Source organism: Podarcis cretensis, assembly GCF_951804945.1.
Source record: "Podarcis cretensis genome assembly, chromosome: 6".
NCBI lineage: Eukaryota > Metazoa > Chordata > Lepidosauria > Squamata > Lacertidae > Podarcis > Podarcis cretensis.
In genome coordinates, this window is record NC_137175.1 from 88748910 (window position 1) to 88755832 (window position 6923).

A 6923-nucleotide genomic window follows, 5' to 3' on the forward strand; every position below is an offset into this window, starting at 1 on the left:
CAGGTGGCGCTGTGGGTAAAAGCCTCAGTGCCTAGGGCTTGCCGATCGAAAGGTTGGCGGTTCGAATCCCTGCGGCGGGGTGCGCTCCCGTCGTTCGGTCCCAGCGCCTGCCAACCTAGCAGTTCAAAAGCACCTCCGGGTGCAAGTAGATAAATAGGGACCGCTTACAAGCGGGAAGGTAAACGGCGTTTCCGTGTGCGGCTCTGGCTCTGGCTTTGGCTCTGGCCAGAGCAGCGATGTCACGCTGGCCATGTGACCCGGAAGTGTCTCCGGACAGCGCTGGCCCCCGGCCTCTTGAGTGAGATGGGCGCACCAACCCCAGAGTCTGGCAAGACTGGCCCTTATGGGCAGGGGTACCTTTACCTTTACCTATGCCCATTGTTAGGCAAGGTAACTAAAGTAATGGTGTCATGTCCTTGGTTGTGACACGTCCCCCTGCTGAGTGACTTGGCTGAGGACTTTGGGAAGAGCAACTATTTGAGGAAACTTAGTCCAGGCAAGAGAAGAAAGCAAATATGTTATCCAGCGCTTTGAAGAAACTTTCTCCCTCTCAGCTGTAAGTAGGATTCCTAATTCTTTCGGCATCTTTTGCTATTTCTCAAGATTTAGAAACATTTGGAACTATGGGTTAGATTCAGTGCTTTTTTTCTCTTTTTAAGAAAAAAAGATGCCAGTACTCACCATGAAGTAATTACAATAAGAGCCACACTTTTAACATGGGGGGGAGGTGTCAGTAGTGCCTATCCTTGAGTAAGGTAAAGGTAAAGTGACCCCTGACCATTAGGTCCAGTCGTGGCCGACTCTGGGGTTGCGGCGCTCATCTCCCTTTATTGGCCGTGGGAGCTGGTGTACAGCTTCCGGGTCATGTGCCAGCATGACTGAGCCGCTTCTGGTGAACCAGAGCAGCACACGGAAACACCGTTTACCTTCCAGCCGGAGCGGTACCTATTTATCTACTTGCACTTTGACGTGCTTTCAAGCTACTTGAGTACCCCCCAGAAAAACACTGTTTAGATTATTTTTAAAAGATTGTCCTCAGGGCCCGCTTAGATGCTTTGAGGGAAATGACTTGCATTCTCCTTTGTGGGCATCATCACAAGAAGGGCATCTCCCAGCTTTGGAGGGTCTTTTGACAAGATGCCGTCTTCTGTGGGTCCATATCCTTGCTGCCAGGTGGCCCCAATGCAGCGCAAAGATAAAGACTATCAAAGAAATAACTATAATCCATTTCCTGACCTTCTCCCTTCCCTTCCCTAGATTTCAAAGGCTGTGCAGGCCAAAAAACCATGCCCTGGTCTATAAGGAGGAGGAAGACGATTTAGTAATTGTGACCCATAAAAGGGAAGTAGTCGTGAAAATCAGATTAATCCATGTTCAACCCTTCAAGGCTCAGGGGATGGATAATCCCTAGACCAAGGTAAGAGATCACCTGTGTTCATGAAGCACAGTGAGGCCAGAGAGAATCTGGCTTGCTAGGGAGGGAGGAAGGAGGCCGGTCACTGATTCACGAAGACTTCAGGGACATCCCTTTTGAAGAATATAAGTAACCATTTCTCTTTAATTCTGTCCTTTTCCATTGTGGTGTAGTGCCCACTGCAGTCTCTCGGATTTGCAGATGTGCCCATGGGTTCAAAGGGTTGGCAACCCAAGTTAGACCGCTGGACTAGGACTGGGGGACCAGGGTTCAAATCCCCCCTCACCCATAGAACTGAGTGGGTGGCCTTGGGTGCTCACTGCTTCTAGGCCTACCTTAAAGAGCTGTTGTGAGGATGGGATGAGGGGAGGAGACTCACGTAAGCCACCCTGAGATCTTTGCAGGGAAAAGGGAATATCAATGGAATAATAAATGCATAGTGAATGAAAAAATAAGAATCTTTTCTTTTTTCTTCCAGGCAGAAAACAATAGGCAGCAGCAATAGGAAGTCCAGCATCTCCAGCCCAGCTCCCCTCCAAAAAGACCCATTTTCCCCTTCCCCACAATCCCAAATATACAAATAAATAAATAGATAAGTTACACCTGCTTGTTACTTGTATATATTTTTCTTTGATTCTAACAAAGGTCCTATTCCAAACATGCTACTCCTGGATCATGATCTTATCCTTAGAAGTGATTTTCCCAACCATTGTGAGCATGGAAGGAAATCCTGGGTCTTGTTGCAGGAGTCAACAGGAGTCAACCCTTGTGGTCTTGTTGCTCCTAGATGGAAGGAAGTGTGCATGGATCAAGACAAGACAGAGTTTGGGTGGGGTGAGGAATTCCATTCAGTTTGTGCATTTTAAAGAGGGCCTATCCCATAGGCACATTCTGGAATGATATTGTGAGAGGCCACTCCAATGTCTGCCAAGGGGTGAGAGGTTCTAGGGGTCTTCGCACTTAACTAGGCTTTGTGCTTCCTTGCAATGAGGCACAACAGCCATGATAATGTTTTTGGTTAGCACGCTTATTTATGGTATGAAAAGGTGAAAGTACATAAATGATTTATAAATCATGTAATGAGGAAAAAATTGTGCAGTTTATGGAATAAATATAAGAAAGCAAGATAACAAACTTTTTATAAAATAATATAATTGGTTTATTCAATATTTACAAATAAACAGATAAGAACACTGGCAGGGTTATTGTAATAACCTGCAAATTTATAAGAGTATATATTTAAAGTAGATAATAAATGAGTAAATTAAGTTAATTTGGAATATGCAGAAAATATAAAATATAAATTTAAGGAACTGCAGAAAGAGGGGGAAGGAAGTCGAGTTTTGAAATGTTAAAAGGATTGTAAAATTATAAAAATGTATAAAATTGAAAATCATCAAGAATAAAAAATGAATGAGGCACAACAAAGACTGCAGAGTCTTTTTGATGTATGGTTTATTAACACATGTATACAGCCCAGCTCTGGGATGGAGAGGTGCGCAGAATTACATCTCACAAGGGGTTTGTTCCCTACAGCAAAGCAGTATTGGACTCCGAGACATCTCTGTGCCTCTGTCCCAGCCTTCCTTCGGCCAGCCTGCCAAGGTGGTTCTGACCTTCAGCCTCCATACGGAGGTCTTCTAATTTCCACCTCCTTGTTCCCATAACACCTTGCCCAAAAAACTCTTTGTAAAAGGACAACTTTTTACCAGTGTGACATCACACCCACATTGCCCTGGCAACTTGCTCCTCAGTTACCCTTTTGTCTTCTAGATCATCATGATCGCCATCATCATTTATTTGTATGCCGCCTTTCCATAGTTCAAACTATGCCCAAGGCGGCTTACAACATGACAAGATTTACACAATTACAAATAGAACAGAAGTAATAAACAATAAATACGACACATCAGAAAGCACACAACCAAATGGAAACAATTTCCACTCACCGTATTTTTTGCTCTGTAGGACGCAGCGGACCATAGGAGGGGGAGAACAGGAAAAAAAAAATTCTCCCCCTCTCTGCTCAGAGCCCCTTCAGCAAAGCCGCAGGAGAAACAGAGCCCCTTCTATTTCTCCTCCCGCTTCGCTGAAGGGGCGCTGCGCAGAGAGGGAAAACTGTGCAGCACCTCTCCAGCAAAGTGAAGCCTGGAGAGCAAGAGTGATTGGTGTGCACTGACCCCTCTCGCTCTCCAGGCTTCAGGCGGCTATCCGCAAGCCTTCAGAGTGCAGTGGGAACTCCTGCTGCGCTCCGAAGGCTTGCAGATAGCTGCCTGAAGCCCCTTGAGCGCAGCAGGTGTTCGTGCTACACTCTGGGGGCTTCAGGCTTCAGGGGGCCATCCACAAGCCTTCAGAGCGTGGCAGGAACTCCTGCTGTGCTCCAAAGGCTTGCGGATAGCTGCCTGAACCCCCCGAGTGCAGCAGGAGTTTGCGCTGCACTCCAGGCGGCTTCAGCGAAAGCAACGCGAAGCCTCTGGAGCACGGGGGGAGCTCTCCCTCTGCGCTTTGGAGGCTTCGCGTTGCTATCGCTGAAGCCAAGGAGTCTGCATTCACTCCATAGGACGCATACACATTTCCCCTTCATTTTTGGAGGGGAAAAAGTGCGTCCTATAGAGCGGAAAAACCGGTAAATCATAAGATATAAAACTAAAGATACAAAAATAATATCAATAACAGCAACAGCTCTCTCAGCCCCCCGGAAACAATACTCCAGCCCAAGAATCTGTTCAACAGCTTCAGCTTTTTTTAGCTGGAGTCAGTCAGCACTCCCAGGCCAGATGGGAAATGGCCAGCAAGGCAGGGTGCAGGTCTTCCAGGGCTCACAGGCAAGATGGTCTCATTTAAAACAACACAGATAAAAATGAAAAACCATTTAAAAGCAGCTGCAGTCCTTGTGAAGCCTGTCAAGCTCCGCCCCAAGCCAGGTGGAGAAAGAATTAGATGGTTTTTGTGATGGGTTAGAGGCAGGGCCATCATCTTCCTCTGTCCCTCTGTCTGTCAGAAAAACAAGGTCAGCCTCTCAACTTACCTAGATTCTCAAAACTCTGATTAGATCCCAGCACCCAAGAATTTAGAATGGGGAATCTGGTTTCCAGGGATCTGGGGGATCCCTATTCCCCCACTAACACATCACACCATGCAGACCAAAGCTCAGCCGAATGCTACAATAAACTTCTCCAGGAAAGTCATGTGCAGAAAAATACATATATGAGGTATCCCGTGCAAAGAAATGCATATATTTTTTAAAATAAAAATGGAATATATTAAGGAAAATTGCTAGAATGTGTACATCAGGCAAAAATGAACCAGCCCATCTCATTGGTACTTCCAAAGCAACAATAGCAGATTATTTGATATAGGAGATCATTGTTAAGAATTTTGTGGATTTGAAAGCACTGTTGTTAATGTTGTGATATTATTTTTTGGGAAGGAAATCGGCATTGTTCAAGATCGCTGCTCCTTGCATGGGAAGTTGATTCGTAAGCAAATAAGGAAGTTATTGCAGGAATTGGTTCCAACTATTGCATATTCTCCATCATCCCTAGTCTTTAATGTCACGTGCACAAGATTACACCGGTGTAAACTTGGTGGATCAGGTGGATTTCTGGTTGGGTGGGTTATTCAAAATAGCAATACCCTCCACCAGGATGTGAAAGCAGAGAGAAAATCCCTCCTCCAGGTATTTTGTCACCTCCCTGTTAGGATATGTGTGCATCAGGAGTAACATGGCTGCAAGAGAAATTGGGAAGGGGGCTAGGGAGAAAAACGTGTCATTTTCAGGCGGGTCCCTTTGCCAATTGGGAGCCTGTAGTACCAGCAGCCGTTCTAAATTCTTTCCTGAGGTAGATCCTGAGTTCCGGAAGCTAAGAAAAAAGGTCCTGGCGTGAAAACATTTGGAACGGGGATGTGAGCCACCACAGTGCTCATATTAATGAATGTAGTGACATTTATCCCTGTGGCATGGGCCGTTCTTGAATTCCTAGCACACCCTACGTGGAACCTTCTGAGACTGCTTCAAAGATTTGACTATGTATGACCTTCTCCACCAGATCCAACCAAGTGTCACTGTCTTTTACATCCCATTGAGCTGTATGATCCTCTGCAGCCATTTCCATAAACTCCTTGCCATACTCTAAGGCTGCAGCTTCCCCTGCCATCAATTTGACTTTAGGATGATATGCTGACAGTTATCGTGGTGCCAGGCCCTGTCACGATAGGCTCACAATATGACAACTGTGTAAATAGAGAACACGGTCATCCAGTTATGGAAGTTGCTTTCAACAGATTTTCTTTTCTTTATTTTGCTGCTTGGCTGTTTTGACTTTATCCTACACGACAAAGCCATCGATAGTAAAGAAAATATGTCTATAAATTCACCATTGAAGATGTGTTCACAAATTCTTCCCCGCAGGAGAATCCCTGGAGGCAAGTCTGTGCGCTTAAAATTAGATTTCCTTATGTGCCCCTTTGGAACCTAGGCCCTCCTCGCCACAAGGGGCTGAAGCACCATTTTCACACCGATGCCTCTTGTTTCTACATTTCCAGATGCACTTTGGGAAGCCGGGTTATTTAGAAAACAATCCTATCTTCTAAGTTGCTATCAGAATAATCAGACATAACTGGGGACTCCGATGAATCCGAAGAATCTCTCCTGGACTCACGTCCGCGTTTCCTGGTTTGGTGGGATCTCTTCTTCCTGCGCTGTGACCTATGAGATTCAGGGCACAAGGAACTGTCAAAAAAAACCTAGGGGAGGGAGACCTACCTCTGCATCTAACCGTCCAAGAACGGCAATGAGAAGAACAAGATTTTGCCATGTGCACCTCAGCCCTCTCCAAGCGCTGCCTTAAATGGGCAATAGTTCTGTCCCTCTTGTCCCTTCCCTAGCGACCGAGAAGAGGAATATTCATTAGAAGAGGAATAATCAGGGGATGAGGGAAATGAAGGACTCACCCGAAGCCCTGAGGAGAGAGCTGACCACTTGATGGTGGTTGCAAGGCTCCCAGCTGTGGTGGAAGAGCCAACCGATGTTGCCTTCTTGCCTCCAGCAGAAACACACACACTTGGCACACTTCCTCCCTAAAAAGAGCACCCTCTTCTTAATCTTTTTAGCCACCTGCATGGCTCAGCTAGAAGCGCCCCTTGCCGTGCCCTTATGTGTGCGAGGTGGAGAAATCACCCCTTGTTGTTCGGTTGTGCTAGCAGGTGGCATGATGGTGCTGCTATTGTTGTTACTATTACTCTTATCAGTGTTATTATTATCTTAATAAGGAAAAGGACTGAAACAAATAGGAAGTGATACAGCAAAGAGTTAGAAGAAAGAGCCACAGAGCAGCAGAATCTAAGCCTTCACTTAGGGAAAACTGTGAATATAAAACAGAAAATGTGACTATCTGAGTGTGTACATTCTTAGAACCAAGCCAACGGAAACCTCCCAAGTGGGAGGAAAATTCTTTAAAGGGGCACACCATACTCAGGCCTGACAAGCATAGTAAATTGCAGCACCTAA

The 6923-nt window shown here is 45.8% G+C and overlaps 1 long non-coding RNA gene across 1 annotated transcript; it reads left to right on the forward strand.

Moving 5' to 3' along the window:
- The first annotated feature begins 493 nt into the window (after positions 1–493).
- On the forward strand, positions 494–2019 carry LOC307218960. The gene is made up of 3 exons (XR_013840192.1): positions 494–556; positions 1258–1431; positions 1914–2019. It is a non-coding gene; the product is annotated as an uncharacterized lncRNA (long non-coding RNA).
- The last annotated feature ends 4904 nt before the right edge of the window (positions 2020–6923 follow it).